Source organism: Camelus bactrianus, chromosome 20 (genome assembly GCF_048773025.1).
Source record: "Camelus bactrianus isolate YW-2024 breed Bactrian camel chromosome 20, ASM4877302v1, whole genome shotgun sequence".
Lineage (NCBI taxonomy): Eukaryota > Metazoa > Chordata > Mammalia > Artiodactyla > Camelidae > Camelus > Camelus bactrianus.
In genome coordinates, this window is record NC_133558.1 from 42880091 (window position 1) to 42897553 (window position 17463).

At 42.4% G+C, this 17463-nt stretch overlaps 1 long non-coding RNA gene across 1 annotated transcript; it reads right to left on the reverse strand.

Moving 5' to 3' along the window:
- Positions 1-4657: 4657 nt before the first annotated feature.
- On the reverse strand, positions 4658-8127 carry LOC141574161 (uncharacterized). The gene is made up of 3 exons (XR_012500837.1): positions 7661-8127; positions 6995-7178; positions 4658-5174 (listed from the first exon to the last, which is right to left on the reverse strand). It is a non-coding gene; the product is annotated as an uncharacterized LOC141574161 (long non-coding RNA).
- Positions 8128-17463: the final 9336 nt, after the last annotated feature.

Consider the following 17463-nt stretch of genomic DNA (forward strand, 5'->3'; position numbering starts at 1 on the left):
AAATGATTAGACCAGCAGTCTTATCCATTTTTCCCAAGACTGGAAACAGAACACAACCCAAGACATGGATAACAGGGAGCCCATTTGACTCCAGCCTTGGCATGTATAGTCACGGCTGTACTCCTGTGCCTTGGAGAGGAGGATGCTTTGGGTCTCTGTTCTACAAACTCTGTTTTGCTTCATCTCCACAGTGTCTTGTTTTATTGGCATATGCTGAAACTTGATTTACATTTCATAGCATTAAAACAAAAATCAAGATCTCTTTATAATTTATTAACTATTTGGTAAATAGTTTTTGGTGAATATTGAACTTTATTATTAGGTCTTACCATGGCAATGTACAATACCTAGTTCCCCAGATAACAGCAGTGGCTTAAACATGCTAAAATTGTATTTCCCTCTTACATAAAGAAGTCAAGCAATCGGTAGCCCAGGGCTGGTTTGCATGATGGCCCCTGGGTCAGAGAACAAGATGCCTGTTATCTTCAGCCCATCAACCTGATGGCTCAAAGTGGCTGCCTGAGGGTCAACCATCAGGTCCACATTCCAGGAGCAGAAAGGAGGGAAGAAATGTGCTTCAGTTCCCTTTTGGGATGGTTCTGTAAAGTCCCTTGTAGCTTTTCTGCTTTTATTTTGCTTTAGACAGAGGGCTGAGAGACAGCTTTCTATGAGGTAAGCTCAACTCAGGACCAGCCATCTCCCTTGAGAGGAGTGGAGGGAGTGGGCGGGAAGGAACCGATCATCCTGCACATGGTGTAAGACACCACGATGAGCCGCCGGGGGCCTCTGCAGTCCGTCCATTGCTTCGGGCTGCACTGAGCAGTTGGTAACGGTTGAGATTTTTCACGTAGAGGTGCGTGTATGCTGGAACAATTGCTCGGTTCATTTAAACTAGTGGCGACCAGAGCACGTTGGAGAACACATTTGTTCTCACCTTCTAGCCAGTGACCCTCCCGCCAGGTTTCTGTCCTGCTGTTCATTTCCACGTTATTTTCCAAGACTTCCGGAGGAAATGTAAGCAGCCTGATGCTCAAATGCTTTTCTGTGTGATTACCCCCTTGTTCTTTGCAGGAACAATAATTTGCCTAGAAAAGGGTGGACGAAATTCCAACCCTCCATTTCTTTAAAGCTCTGAGATTTGGTTTTAGGAAATAGAAGAAAATTCCAGAAACACCCTTAAGAAACATTATTGTTTCAAATGTGATTTGGAACAGCAAAAGACAATATATTTTATAGAACAATTTTTAAGACAACTGAATTGGCAGTAAGTTCACATAATGAAACTTCCAACAATTCTTTATATTTCTCCTGGAAATTCCTTGGTACTTGGTGTAAATTATTAGTAATTAATATCAGCTTTCTATTCTTCGCTTCCTGTAGTTGTAGAGTTAACATGAAAATAGCTTCTTGTGTAACTGAGAAAGCCTCCTGGTCAGCCTTCTAGTTAAACAGCATGTGTGCATTTCGGTGGCAGGTGTGCTAAATAGTAGTTTTCAGGCCCTTGAGGGATGCCCATCACACCAGCACTGCGGGAGCCTATTTCTCACCCACGACCAGTTGATACCCTCCTTCCTTCCGCTGCCTTGCCCAGGCCCAAGCATTCTGGTTCTTTCTCATGACCCATTTTCATAAAGTTCAGCCCTGCACCAGCCGAGCAAGCCTTGGTTTCTCAAAGACCAGGGTCTTAGTTCTAGGCTTTCTGTTAAAGGACAGTGTATAAAATCAGGAAACTTTATATGTCTTTTGAGGCCTCAGGATCTCTGCAATTAAAACAAGAACTTGAGTTACAATACTATTCTTTTCCACTTCTGAATTTCTAAAACTCCACACAATAGCTTTTTTATTAATTAGGTAAAAATTTTTCCAGAATATATTTTTCGAAGTTTCACAAATATCTGTTAATTTATATTTAAAGATGCTATATTTAAGAAATGGAATAATTATTTACTTTTAAAAAGTAATTTAAGTCAAGAAATGTTTGATACTGAATGTTTACTATGAGTTCAAGTATGTAAGCTTAATTTTTGTGGTACTGTCAATAAACCACACAATGTGAGAGTTCTGGGTTAAGTTTTATCTGGGGCAAAATGAGGACCAGAACCCAGGTGACAGCATCTCAGAGAGCTCGGAGGAACTGCTCTGAAGATGAGGGGGAGCTCAGCATAATATGAGATTTCATTGAAGTGGGACGTGCCGTCAACTATACATTAAGTCAGAGGCTGCTGCTAGTCGAGGAACAGGTGTCTCTGTTAATGATTTTAGTGCTTTTCTAGATAGGAGGAAATGCAAGAACTTGGGCTCTTAAAGTTTCCTGAAAATGTCTATCTGAAGGTTTTCTGCCCATTTTCCCAAAGCACAGAGCGCCCCATTCCTGATCTCCACACAGATCTACTTTCAGAGGGTGTTGAAGGTCAGCAGCTGCAGTGGCTCATGACTTAATCAAATCAGAGGCAGATGGCACGTGCCAATTTTTAGTTGACAATATGTATATATTGTAGGAAAAAATTTCTTTTCAACCCTACCCCTGTTTTACTCTAAGTTAGAGATCACCTGATAACTGTTAGATGACTTAAGTCAGACGAGGGGTTGAAGGAGTCGTCTCTTGAGCCAGCCAGTGCTCTATGTCAGCCTCCTTGATCACATTCAATTTTCTCGCTCTTCAAACAGCATGCATCTGATTTTATGAAGTTTGGAGCCTGTCCTGAGCACATGGGGTCTGGAAGTGGCACTGTTCCTGTGGTCTTTGTTTATTCTGTGAATTATGGTGTGAATCTTTATGTGCCCAAGCTTCATCAAAATTTCAAACTTAAATGATTTAAATATGGGAGATGGATGCCAAGTTCTGGGAATAGATTTTCAGGATAACAGCCAGGATTGGTAAAAAGTAGGGAGAATGGATACAGCCTTTAAAAAGAAATGTTATTTTACAATTTCTGGCAGATAAATTAAAGTGTTTGTTGGGATTCTGTCAGGAATGTTTATTTGGGAGACCTACCTCCCATTTTCATGAAATAAAATAATTTTATTATTTGTTTAGTGCCTACTGCCTAACAAATAAGTATCCCCTATGCATATAGTTTTATTGTTTAATCTCTACAAAGATTCCCTGGAGAACACAAGTGTCACAGGTGAGGGAACCAAGATCATCCAGGGTATGTGGCTGGAAGGCAGATGGGCTGGATGGCTTACCCTCCAGGCTGAGACAGAGACACCAAGGTTTATTGACAAGCCTGTTGTTGAAGTGGTTTATTTAATACTTTGCTTCCTTGATGAAGTGGATCTCTTGAAATTGTTTATGTCTGGATTATCTTCCCCTCTCTCCTCTGCCTCAGGACTTCTCCTCATAAATAGTATGAATTCAGCCTGAACTGATTCAGGAAAATCAGAATATAAAAAATTAGCCCACACAAATGCCTGATAAGTCTTTGTATTTCAGTACTTCTTAAAACTCTTAGAAACGCAAGGAAGGTGTGTTACCTCGGGGACTGTGTGCATTTGAAGTGTGAGAAATGTAAGTGTGATCTGGTAAAGGCACAGGCACTATAGACAGTGATCCGGGTTTGGATACTGGCTCCCCTAAGTACTGGAAACATGACCACCCAGAGCCTCAGTTTCTTCATGTGTTAAATGGGCTGATGGAGCTCACTTCCAAGTGGCTAGGTCAAAATGAGATGGTACGAGTGACTCTCAGGCAGAATGCTTGTAAAAGTGCTAGTTGCTCTTGCTGCTTTATACTGTCTTCTTAAGTAATTCCGTTGTCCATTGGCTTGAAAATACCTCCTCATTTGATTTAAAAAAAATAGCATGCCCTAAATATTTTAAAAATAAGGAATGAAGATTTACTGATTAATGCTGCTTGTATTTTTATAGGTCATTTATTAAAAAAAAAATTAGGAGTTCTCTAAAGAGAATTTATTCTGTGTGCCTAGAATATGATTCAGTTAAAAATGATTTTCCTTTAAATACTTTTCAGAAATTATCTGTGATATTTTTCTTGAATAGTAGTTTAAGCTTTCTGAGGAGGTTTTACATTTAGAAAAGTTTATTCTTGTAACAATTGACACGTTAAATAATTGTTTCAAACCCTGGACAGCATAAAGCCCTTGCTTTTTTTTTAAATATATATAATTTTGGTGGTTAGTGCTATGACATATTATTATTTATTAACGGTTTTGATTTTGCTTCTGAGTTGTCCTAGATTTCGGCGCATGTGCCTGGGAAGGCCTCTCGGGCAAAGATGGTTATTTAAGAACGTTGTCATTGTAAATGCTCTCAAGAGGATTAAACAAATTCCACAGCAAATAAATGAACATGTTTGGAAGGTTTTCCACACTCATGTAATTTCCAGAAAACAGACATGATTCACTTGCTAAACCAAACACACAGGTACAGTAATGAGCCTGGCTCACATGACTGGACAGCACGGAGGGAGCCTCATCTATTGGCGTGGGTTACGCTGCAGGAAGCGCAACTGAAATTTTAATTAGAATTTATTTCCAGCGAGTGCTGCTTCCGTGTTTTTCTCCCCAATATAAGGAAGTGCCCTCTTTGCCTCGCCATCAGTCTGCAGAGCCCCTCGTCTCACACACTCCCCTGTTCATCAGAAGGCTGATGGAGCCAGTTTGCTTAGACACACTTAGCTACAATCGCAGCGGGGATCATCAGTCTCTTCTGTGTGTTCACCTCCACGTGCAGGGGAGAAAATCGACTTTTGCTGCCGACAAACGCTAATTGACTACCAGTTGTTTCAGAGGGACTGTGATGTTGAAAACTGGTGTCCCTTTCATTTTTATATGTTGGATGCTGACAAATTGCACGGCCACACCCCCACTGTAAGTACACCCACCAGGGAGGGTGTCGGAGCTTGAATCTGTGTGTTTTAGTATTCTGATTCTGGCACTTGTCAGCTTTCAGTGTTCTCGCTGGGTTTGGGAGACTATTTCTCAAGCGATTTCTTTGGCTACCAATAAATTTGCAAAGCCGTCTCCTTCAGTGGAGTTCCGATGAGCTGAGTTGGGAGGGGCATGTGAAATTGAGGCTGGCAGAGAGGTGCAATGAAAACTAGCCACCATCTGGTTACCTCTCATTTTTTATGGGCCAAAGATGCTTGTCTTCTTTTCTTTCCTCCTCCATCCATCCCTTCAGGTCAGGGAGTCGTCTTCAAGAATTTCATCCTAAAATGTAAAGTAATGATGAAGGCAGTGTGTTTCTTTGGTTGATTTCATTTGATTTGCGTTCATTGTTAAAGATTTTCTGGTGAGGTTCTTATGAGCTCTTAAAAGCTGGAAGAGCAGCACAACCAAGGAGAGAAAGTCAGAGGAACGAGTCAGCGGCCCCTGTGAGGTCTGCGGGACGAAGGCAGGAGGTGGGGCAGAGGCAGCACCGTGGCCTCCACTGCAGCCCTGAGGGCAACGTGCGCATGTAAAGCCAGCGTCTCTTGTCACCATGTGTTCTAACAGGACTCCCACTAAAGGAATGCGAGGAGATTTGGGGAGGCCTTACCTTTTACCCTCTGGTCAAACATCTTTAATGCTGACTTTATTTATTCAAGATGACACAGAGATCACCTGCAGAGCGTGAGGGAGTGGTGCTTGCTTCCTGTCTTGCCCGCCCCAGGCTCACTCATCAGACACCTGATTCTTGCAGGCACTGCAGTGCCCGTGGGGGGAGCTCTGCTCCTCGGGGAGCTGGGCACGGGAGTGCGCACATTGGAGCCGGCTGCACCAGCGCTGATACTTCTCTATATGTTGAGCCCTTTGTGTAAGTAGTAGAGGTGGGATCCAGAGTCTTCCTGTGTCTACGGAGTTCTCCAGCAAAGCCAACTTGGAGGAAAGAAAGAAAATGCCTACTGTTCCATGACTGTGTCCTAAGGGTTTAAAGCTCATGCGGAGCACACGTGAGATCTCATTCAGTAAATACTCTGGGGTCTTTACTCTGACTTGTCATGAATTTGGCATTCTCATAATGTTATTTCTCTTAAAACATGTCTAAGCAACCATTTTTGTGTGATGGTTATTGTGCGTAAGTGTCCTGAAGAAACTGTTGTGGATGGAAGTGTGGGCATCAGTGGTACAAGAATGTTTGGTGGCCCTGGGGGCTGCCCGAGCTCCACACCATTTGTTACCAGCAGTCTTTCAGATTGCATCTTATTCCAGAGCTCACCGGGGCTCCCATCTCTCACTACGTGTCTTGAGAGAATATTTGTTCAGAGGGGAGGGGACAGGATGCTTCCAAGTCTGGGTTCTGGGGTTCCCTGTCTAAAGGTGGCACTGGCACAAATCCTTTATTCATGGAGTAATGAAGCCCCCCAGTCTCGTGGCTAATTGGGACTCCCTGTCCTTCTTCATGTTAGGAGCCTGAGGGCTTGGGTTAGGCCCCCAAACCTGTTTTTGGTGAGCTTTCAGCCCTATCACACCACCTGTGTTTTCCCGTTTCAGTCACATGACTTTGATTTTTGCAGGTAGGTGTGAATCCTGGACAGTACCTGGGACATCCAGGTTTCCCCTACAGTAGGGACAGTGAAGAAAGTTCACCCCGTATGGTGTGTTCGGTGTCCTCGAGGACAAGTAGGGACCCACAGATAGATGTCTGGATGGGTGGTGATCAGACCCGAGTCTTGGAAGAACCGAGATTCCATTACTGTTTTAAAAGTGAAATTGAGGGATTAATTCTGGAAGGTCTGATGCAACTGAGATTAAAATTATTATATGGTTTTTATTGTTAGCAGAAGTGGTTTTTAACCCTTAGACCCAGTCCCCCCTATTTATAATAAATATTTTGTAACCTTTCTTTTCTGGTGCCCGGAAGTGAACGTCATAGAAAATGTAACCTAACTATAAGTATGATAAACAAATAGACAGGTAGATGGAAAGATGGGATACCCAAATTCTTATATTATGGGGTATTTTATATTCTATGCTAATTATTGACCTCTCAGGAAAAAAGGCACATACAAAGGGAGTCACTTCTAATAAACTATTTTTCCAACCCTTACCTAACTGGGAAACAAGTGGCTTCACAATGAGCACCTCCCAGGTCCCCGGGGAAATCTTCTTGTCAGAGTTACACTTGCTTATGGTGTCCTGTGCCAAGTGCAAGCAGATGCGGTTCGGAAGCTGCCCGGAGGCTGACTCCGGGGATTCCTTCTCCGTCGCAGCTGTGAGGGAGCCTTGCCTTTCCTGACCACAACAACAGAGGCGATTTTGAATCCCTTAAAACTGCCATACCAGTGTATATCACAACCCTCACAAGATACGTTGAATAAAGTAGAAAACTTTAAGTGTCTCCTTTAGGATAGAAATAGGGTATAAAAGAAATCATGAATTAAAAAATTCTAGTGCCCGAATAAGTGCTACATTACACTGGCTGCATCATAAGGTTAGAAAACTTCATTACCACTTTACATACCACATCTTACAGTTAGATTTTATTAATGTTTTTTTCCCTAAAGAAAAAAAAATCATTTCATGAGTTCTTGCGTCATAGATGACGAGCAGAGTGCAAGTGTAAAACCAGGAATCTTGATGCTGGTTAGTCTAGACCATCTCCGTCACTGCGCAGATCATCTTTACTCATTTTACTGCACTTTTTAGAATCACCTTCTCACTTGGAAAAACCCCTGTGTCAGTTGGATTTTTTAGTAAAACAATTCTTTTTTTACCTAGAACATCAGTGATGTTTTCAAGATGATAAAAAAAATTTGCCCATGGCATTTAAACAGTTGCTAGTTCTCGTAATTTATGGCTCACTGTCTCGTATTTGTCACAATTGGAGAACTGTGTTTTCTTTCTGCAAATTCTCATTGCTTTGGTGACGCAGGGACACGTGTCCTTACTGGATGGATTATGATAGTAGTTGTTTGCATTCTCTCCCTAAATCTGGAGTCCTGTGTTATGTTTCCTGTTAACTTAAAAAATAAGAATATTGTTTATTACCTAAATATCTAACCTCACACCAGTGATGCATATCAAATTGGTCCAAATAGGAATTCCAACATTAAATGAGACAGTAATTTCACAACCCACTTTTCCAAAAATTTGGATTGATGGTTCAATTATACCAGGGACATTAGCTGTTTTAATTGAATCAATCATTGCTTTCTTCAATAAAATTTTCCATTCCATCTGCTCTTTTGGTTAATTGTTCTTCAGTGTTTCATTTGCTTTCTTTCCCAAAAATATAAGATTTTGGCTTTTGTCATTGAAAATCCTTGCTGGTTTTGCTACCTCATGCTGGAGAGGAAGGCTTGTGACTGTTTTATAGTCACTGGTTTCATGTTTGTATGAGTGCTTAATGCCACGTTGCAGGGGTGTGGAGACCTAATGAAGTGTGTACATAAAAGGCTTATTCTACACTGAGTGCAGGGTTAGTGTTCACAGCCCATGTCATCAGTATCATAATTAATCCATTACAATCATCCTCTATTAATCAGTGTTTTACTTCTAACGTCTCCAGGAGAGGAAATGTAGTAGTCTAAATGCAAATCTTTGCCAAACTTTCAGTCAATTCAAAACCTTAAAATTTTGCTTTCAATAGGAATGTGTGCCTGCTATCCCTACTTCTGCTCCTCCTGACCCAGGACGCAGTCTCCACAGCTGATGATCCATGAGGTACTGGATTCTTGATCCCATGGCTCTGTGTGTTCTGAGACATCTGGGGACTTCAGCACTGTTTTAGGGGCTTTGGGTCCCACCTCTTCATAGCATTGCTGAGATGAGATCTGTGGGTTCACCCTCATTCTTGAGTGTATTGTGCATTTTTCCTAGAACCAACACACTCCACAGTGGCAGCACTGCTTTGACCACGTGCTGGGACAGCGTGTGCTTGTCAGTTCTTGAGTTTAAATTTTCTGTTCTAATTTCTAAAATGGGGTATATTGACAGATACACCCCATGTAAACAGAAGCTCTGTGGGGTTTTCAGCAACTTCTAAGAGCATAAATATTCCTGAAGCAGCTAATTTTCCTCCCAACAAGTGAGAAGCAAGCCGGTAAGCCCTGGGTGCCTGTGGCGGCCAAGCTCTGCAGCCCAGGCTGCTCACCGAGGAGCAAGGAGAAAATTTTAAAAACCTACTTCCATGCCGTCTTTCACAGAATCTCAGAAATGAACGTTTTAATATCTAAAGAGGGGTGATTTTGCTAAATAATTTTTTTATTTTTTTCCTTTTTCAGTTTTATTGGGTAGAATTATTACAGTTCAACTTCACATACACATATTGCATGTAAATACATGTATAGAGCATACTGCATTTTTTAGTTTACATATATGTACTAATTATTCTTTCTAAGAACAGATTAGAGCTTTAGATTTTTAAAATTACAGTTACCAGAGGAATAAGGACATCTACAAAAGAATAATAAACAGAATACTGTAATCCTATCACAAAGGGCAGTCAGATGTACTTACACATATTCAAGAAATCAAAATAATATTTAGTTCATTTGTGGTCTTATTATTATTGCTATTAATTTTAGATTCCCCATAAATTAAGTCATATGGCATTTTTCTTTCTCTTTCCACCACACTTCATTTAGAATGACAGTCTTCAGGTCCGTCCATATTGCTGCAAATGGCATCTTTTATGTCTGAGTAGTGTTCCATAGTATATATGTATCACCTCGTCTTTATCCAGTCATGTGCTGATGGACATTTGTGTTGTTTACATGTTCCTTGTTCTATGTCCCTTCTGGCAACAATTACTGATTTTAAATATTTTCCACCTTAAAATCCTTCCTGAAAGAGATGTGGTAACTGGAATCAAAAACAGTTACAGCACAGGGTTGTGTGTGATGGGCCCTGGGGGCTTGGTAGGAAGGTTGGCAGAAAAGATTTCAGATTCTGATCAAATGATTCCTCCTCTTGTAGCCCTGCCGACCGCCTCTCTCACGGCCGGCCCTACAAGTCTGATCAGTCCCTTCTGTGATTCCTACTGTATTGTGCACAAATTTTGTCCAATTGGTGTCATCCAGTAGGAACCTTTAGTGAGGCACCCAAGCTCCTGTGTTGGTTTCTTCCATCAGCCCTTAAATTCCTTGGGAGCCAGGACTGTCTCATTGCCCCAAGGATCCCTAATTCCTAGTGAGATGCCTGATACAGCTGGTACTTAACGAGCACATAAGTCAAATGGAAAAACCTGATCAAAGAAAAGGCCCTCATTTCTCAGACATGCCTACTTCAGTACATAGGGTAAAATGACATGTCTTCTTGGATTTGCTGTCAAATACTTCAACAAAGTACAAATAAAAGAACAAAGGTCTGAATAAAGGAAATATGGAAAAGTATGTGAATTCCTTAATCTGGGTGATGGGCTGATTTTACTATAATTACTGATGTATACATAAGTTAGTTTATAATTTTACTGTCATTAGCTGAATGGCAAGTATTAATACGTATTAATTGAAATCCTTAGAACTGAATAAACTTACGCCACACAAAATCCTTAATATCCTAGTAATTTCTCTTAAAATTCTTTTCCCACAAAGACAGGAAAAAAGGGAAAGGCAGATCCGTGCAGTTTTTCCACGTTGTAAAAAGACCAAAGGCTGACACATATGAAAAGATTGTAAAAAAGATAAAAAGGCTGAAATCAATGTCCGGAAAACCTAGCTAACAATCCTAAATGGCCCAACATAACTAACCTCAGCACTGCCGCATCAAGAATGGGACAAATAGCACCTAGTGGATTTTTTTTTAATAAATAATAATGATCCATTTCCTACCACAGGCAATTATGATAAGACTGAGTATAAGTTCTAACACCAAATAGCGTACAAATCATAATTATTACTTGATTCAAACTGCTTCTTCTATAAAATTTGAATCTTTTTATTCTTAAGACAGATTTGTGGCCTATGACCTAGTGATAAAATTTTCAACTGGCTTGTATTAAAAAAGTTCACCATAGTGAAAGTTTATTACATCAACTCTTCCTTTTTGGGAAACCCATGTGCCTTGTCACTCTCTTTCATAAGATTTCCTGTGGAAAATTCAATCCTTCATTCAGGAAAAGGCTGAGCAATATATCTCATGGAAAACCTTCATAAACTGCAACACAAGAAAATGAAAATGACATTGAGCAGCCCGTGAAGCCGGCAGAAACACACAGCGCACGGCTGTGTTCCCGCCTCGAATTTCTGTAACCAGCAGGGAAATTGTGCATTTCAAGAAATAGACATAAACTCTTTTCAGGACCTGAGCACACAATTTCCCTTTCAGGGTTTAGTGGGCTTCCATTTAATTCTATGCGAAATGTTTAAAACAACAGAACAACAGCTGAGATAGGGTTTAAAGTAACTTTTTTGTCTTAGTGAAAATAAAGCCAACTGATAGTTATCATTTTTACTTTATTTGATCTCACTCTCTTACTTTACCTCCCCAACCTCCTCCACAAAATGATGGTGAACATCCCCTCCTGGGTCAGAAGGCTAAGTAGAAAGTACCAATCACATGGAGGTGTGCTTTGTTGTTTTATTTTTCAAAACAAACAAGTTTCATTCATGTGATTTAATAATTAAGATCAGAAACAAAGTCTACTCAATAAATGGTAGACAACACAAGTCATCATAGCTGCTTATCAGGTTTGGCCCCACGTTACACACTTTTACATGGACATGTGCAATGTGCTGTCTTAGGAAACGGTGAGTGGGGTCAGGGCCTCTGCTCTCACAGGGCACACAGCCTGGTGGGGGAGGCGGTGTTCAATCATTGCCTTTTTTTTTAAAGTAAGTACAAATTATGGGAAATGCTATTTAAAAAGAACAAAATGAGTCAATGAAAGTGAAAAATACCAGGAGAGTATTTAGGCTGAAGGAAGACAGGGAATCTCTTTGAAGAGTTGACACTCCACTGAGAACCAAAGGACAACTCCAGTACTGCAGGTGAAGGGCAGGGACACACTGATAAAGGGCTGATGTCCAGAATATACCAAAATTTCTTTAAACTCAACAAGAAGGATGAATAACCTGATTAAAATATGAGCAAAATGCCTGAACACAGACCTCATCAAAGAAAAAATCTAGATGCCAAAGAAGTCTATGGAAAGATGCTCCACAGCATCTGTCATCAAGGGGATGCAGACTGAAACAGCGAGGTACCCCTGCACACCTGTCAGAACTGCCAAAACGCAGAACACTGACAGCACCGAATGCTGGTGAGGATGTGGAGCATCAGGTATTCTCATGCATATTTGTTGGGAATGTAAAATGGCCCAAATACTTAGGAAGACCGTCTGGCAATTTTTTACAAAACTAGATATTCTCCTACCATATGATCTGGCAACTGTGCTCCTTGGTGTTTACTCGACGAAATGGAAACTTGTGTCCACACACAAATCTGCATACAGATGTTGATAGCAGCTTTATTCATAATCACGAGAACTCAGAAACAACTATGCTGTTCTTCAGTAGGTGAATGGATAAATAAACTGTGGTCCAGCCAGAGAATGGACAATTATTTGGTGCTAAAATTAAATGAGTTATCAAGGCATGGAAAGACATGGAAGAACCTTAAATGCATATTACTAAGTGAAAGAAGCCAATCTGGGAAGGTTGTGCAACTGTCTGATTCCAACTGTATGGTGTTCTGGGAAAGGGAAAACCACAGAGACTAAAAGATCAGTGGCTGTCAGAGGCTAGAGGGGAAGGAGCAATGAATGAGGTGCAGCACGGAGCATTTTTAGGGTCACTAAGACAGACTACTCTGTATGATGCTGTGACGGTGGATACATGTCATTTTACATCTGTCCAAACCCACAGAGTGCACACCACCAAGTGTAAATCCTAGTGTCAAGTATGGGCTCTGGGTGATGATGACGTCTCAGTGCAGGTTCACCCATTGTCGCAAATGCACGCTCTGGTGCAGGCGTCAATAGTGAGGAGGCTGTGGGGACAAACTGCTGTTCATACACCCAATCCAGCCCCAGCCACCGCTGTTAATAAAGCTCTGTGGGTGTGTGGACTCTCTGGCTGCTCTGGCGTCTGAACAGCAGAGCTGAGCAGCTGCACCAGAGATCAGGAGGTTTGCAGACCCTGAAATATTTACTCCCAAGCTCTTGACAGAAAAAAGTCTGCTGAGCCCTGTTCTAAACGAATCACAATTCACCCTGATGAGACAGGACAGCAGGGCCCAAAGTAGGCATGGTTAATGGGACTAAAGCGATGTTTTAATTCCAACACCTTTCCTGAAGTCCTGTAGATCCAGTGACAGACTGTAGCCAGGAAGCGTCTGCAGAAGGAGTCGGTAGCAACTCTTCCCGCCAGGCTCCATGATGCCGGGGGCCGCGCGCTGCACGGATGCCACCCGCTTTAAGAAGGCGGACTTGCATTGGCAGCCGATCAACTCATAGAGTTCGGAGAGGATGCTGCAATGCTGAATTCTCTCCTCGGGACGCTGAAGCACAGGGAGAAAAGCAACAAGCATCTGAACGAAACATGTAAGTGAAAAAAACCCTTAAAAAATTTTCCCTTAAAACAGAGACCCAATGACACAGGAAGGAAGAGGAAGGCTGACTTCGTGCACTAATGGGACCGGATGCAGAAATGCAGGGAAACAGCGCTGTTCAGACGGGCCCCATCTTTCCGCGTTCCGCCTGTCCTTTTACTAGAAAGGCCCGTATTCCCTGAAATAGAGGAATTTGCTACCTAAACATGGGACACAGAGAAGGGAAAGAGGAAAAGTAAGGGAAAGTAAAGGAACAAAATTTCATCTAGGCCCTAGTATTTGGGCAGGACTTTCACCAAACACACAACCTCTCCAAGCACAGAGCACACAGTGAGAGGCTGACAGTGTGACTGCAACTTCTGCTCCTTAAACACCAGCTACCTGCCAGCACACGCTGTGCCCGTTACTGAATCATTACAATCATTTCAGAAACTATTACTACCCCGGCTCACAGGCAAGGAAATCTGAAACTCGGGGAGGAATTATTATCATCCTGGACAAAGTCCCACAGCCCAGAAGTGTCAGAGCATCCGGCAGACCATGGACTAAAATGCTCCTCATCACCACGGGCCCTGAGCCTCAGGCTGAGGCCACGTCAGGTCTGCACGGACCCAGAGCGAGTCTGTGTGACTGGGAATGCTCCGACTCGAAGTGCCAGGCCAAGACCCTCAGGAACATATATAATGAAACCAAATCCCCAAACTCATTTCCAAACCACTGCCCTGTCCGGGAAGACTGCTCGGCACATCTGGCTTATCACCTGTGCACAGGCTGATCAAGGGGCCCAGACAGTGATGTGACATCCCAGTGGAAGTGGCTCGGGGACCACTTCATCACAGGACAGACTCTCCCGGCTTCCAACATTAACTCTCCATTCCATTTCCAATGGAAAGTAAGTTTAGACTTGTTTTCCTCTCCAGAATCAAAGAGAGTGGTAACATCAGCAGGAAACTCAAGACTGAGGAAGAGTCTCCTGGCCATTTGGAAGGATAGGCCGGGGAGGGAACAGAGACAGGGATCAGAAAGACCCGTGTTCCAGTCGAAAGTCTGCACGTCACACGCTTTTACAGTTTCCTTTTTATTACAGGTGATAAATTCTAATTATGATTGTTGGGAAAATTAATGAAATAACGTATGCCACTAGCATAGGTGTAAAATCCTCCATGAGAGTCCCAGAAATGGACGTGACAATGGTTAGATACTGTCTGCCAAGTCTTGGGTGCTAAGCTCACGTCAGCCAGCCAGAGATGTGGCAGAGAATGCCTCACCATCCAGCAGCCTTCTCCAACATTGAAACTCACAACGTCTGAAGAACATGCAGTGGTGGATGCTTTGGGGCACTCTGGAGGTAGCACTCCAGTGATGACTTTAAAAAGCTGAGGAGAATTTAGGGGACCATACAGTTCAAATACAGAAAACTCATTCCATGTCTACAAATATTCATCTCTAGCCATGATGATTCAGAGAGGAAATACATATTCAAACGTACATCATTTTCCCACATAAGTGCATCAAAATAATTTGGAAAGAATGTCACTTTCTTCTCTAGATCACACAGCGGGGATTACAAGGTTTGTACTGACAGCACTACTTGTAAATCACCTGCAAACGTAATTAGGTCCACTATCAGTCATCATCATTCGAAGGGAAGGATGGAAAAGAACAAAGCCAAGCTAATACGCTCCAGTCTTTTGTTTGGTTACGATGTCACAGAGGAGACGGACAGCTCAACAAGGAACCACTCTGCCGTGATCACGGAGCCGGGGAGCGGGATTGGCGGCAAGATGTATGACGCAGCCGCAGCTGCGACCGCGCTTCTAGGCAGGTATTCAAATGCGCCTCGACAAGGTGTCAAACGCTTGTGCCCACGTCCTCATCACCTGACATGTATTAACGAGAAATGGAAGCCTATAAACGGCCAATACCCTTGGTGGGTACACCGTCCAAAGAGCAAAGTCACAGTTTGACAACTGGCCATCCGGTTCCCTGGGATTCATTCTTGGAGAACCTTAAAAACCACTCCTCTGTCCTCAAGAAGTGCTGCCTACTTGTCCTATCTTTGGCTCAGTGATGGAGCACGTTCACGTGGACTTTAATGTCTGCACAGATTTGACTGTCTTTCTCCAGGTTCACTTGTCCATTCTGAAGAGGCCTGAGTTAAGTCCAAATTCCATAAGATCAATTCCCTCCAGTGACAAATCAACGAGTCTGCAATTACAAACCAACTGAACAGGACTGTCCTTAGCTAAAAATGCCACCCACCCTTCAATGTTTTCTTAATCTCCTCTCCTGGCTAATTGCAACAGACTAACACCACCCTCCACCAAGTTCCCCAACTATGTCAAATAGAAAGTAAGGTCCATAAAAGAGGAGACAACTCCATAGTCACCTCTGAATTCCTAGCATATGTTAATGTCAATAAGTAGAACTATGATTATGGCTTCTTTCCTTTAAAACCTTTCTGGTTATTTAAATGAGACCATGGAAGGGAGGAGTTTGGGTCCAGTATCTTGATCCAGTAGACTCTGGAGACATTTTTCGGAATGGCTGCCCACTGACTCATTCAAAACACAACTTCTCTTTCCGGGAGGAGCTGTGATTTTCTGCCAGGAGCTTGTTGTCACTCTCATGCCAGAACAGATTTAAACTAAATACATACATTGGATATGTTATTTTTCCCCGCTTCCAAAAAAATTAACTTTCCTTACTTCCTTGCCTTGAGGAATGCTTTTTTAATTTTCATTCTAATTCACCCTTTTATAAAGAAGGATTCTCAGGATGTGCTTGGCCTTACATAAGAACAGCCATCCAACTCCCAGTGTGAGAAGCCTGGGGCTCATCTCCTGACCTCCTGTCAAGGCAACTGAAACTCAGTTCAGGAGCCAACTGGCCCCCCAGGGCTTCTAAGGCTCGCGTATCTCCCAGAATCCCTGCTTTCTGGTTTGACTTGGTTTCTGAGGATTTCCCCTCACTTTCTTCACAATTAGCTGTGCAGCTTGAAAGATGAGGAAGGAAGGTCTTATTTCTTAATCAGCATTTTAAGGAACTTATGTAATGAAGGTTTTCAAGACTTTCTAGAACCCTCCATTGCCAAGGCAGAAAACACAATAGATATTTTCTAAATTTAGCTATCATGTTCATTTTTTCTTTGCTTTTGTTTTCTTAACTGCTAACAGACATTTTTTAATTAAAAAATAAAATAAGGCCCCAAATAGGATAGAACATTGAAGAGGAAAGAAAATTAAAGGGCAAAGACAGAAAAATGGTAAGTACTCTACAAAGTTAATAGAAAACATACACTATGGATCAGATCAGCAATTCTCAGTAACAACTAATTGAAACCTGACTATGAGGTAAAATGTCTCTCCTGTCAGGAGACGGCCAACAGAAAGCAGAATTAAATCAACAAACTAAAATTCTAAGTCTGGCGAAGTAGAGAAGTCTACCAGCTAAATGTGTTTTCTTCTGAAAGAGAGGGAGACTCATAAGATCTTTTCTGTGGAGCCTGAACCATTGGGAGGACGGTGAAGTGAGCTCTGTAAGTACCCAATTAGCAAAGTGAGTGATGAATAAAGAGACGTGGTCTTTGATGACAGAGATGATACTACTATTCACTTGTCCTGTAAGTATGTCTTCACGTTCAATGATCAATACCTCGGCGTCCTCAGGGATTGAGATTATAGGAAAATGCACAGCCTGGGCCTAGACCTCCTCTGTGATTGTGGCACTGCACTTAGATGTTTCAAGGGCACCTCCAACTCCACCTGCAAAGAGCTGACTTCATGGTGCTCCTCCATAGCCGTCCTGCCCAGGGCCCCTTGTCGGGGTCAAGGTCTGTCTGCCTCTCCCAGCTCAGTCCCATCACTCACAGTTGTGACTGGACCCATCCTTCAGGGCCCAATTTCCTCAGTCAACGATTCCCACCACCCACACCTCACCTACCAGGTTCTCACTTGCACTCCCTCAGCACTGACTCTGTGCTGGGGACCACACTGCACACTATGAACACGTTATCTCACTGGATCTC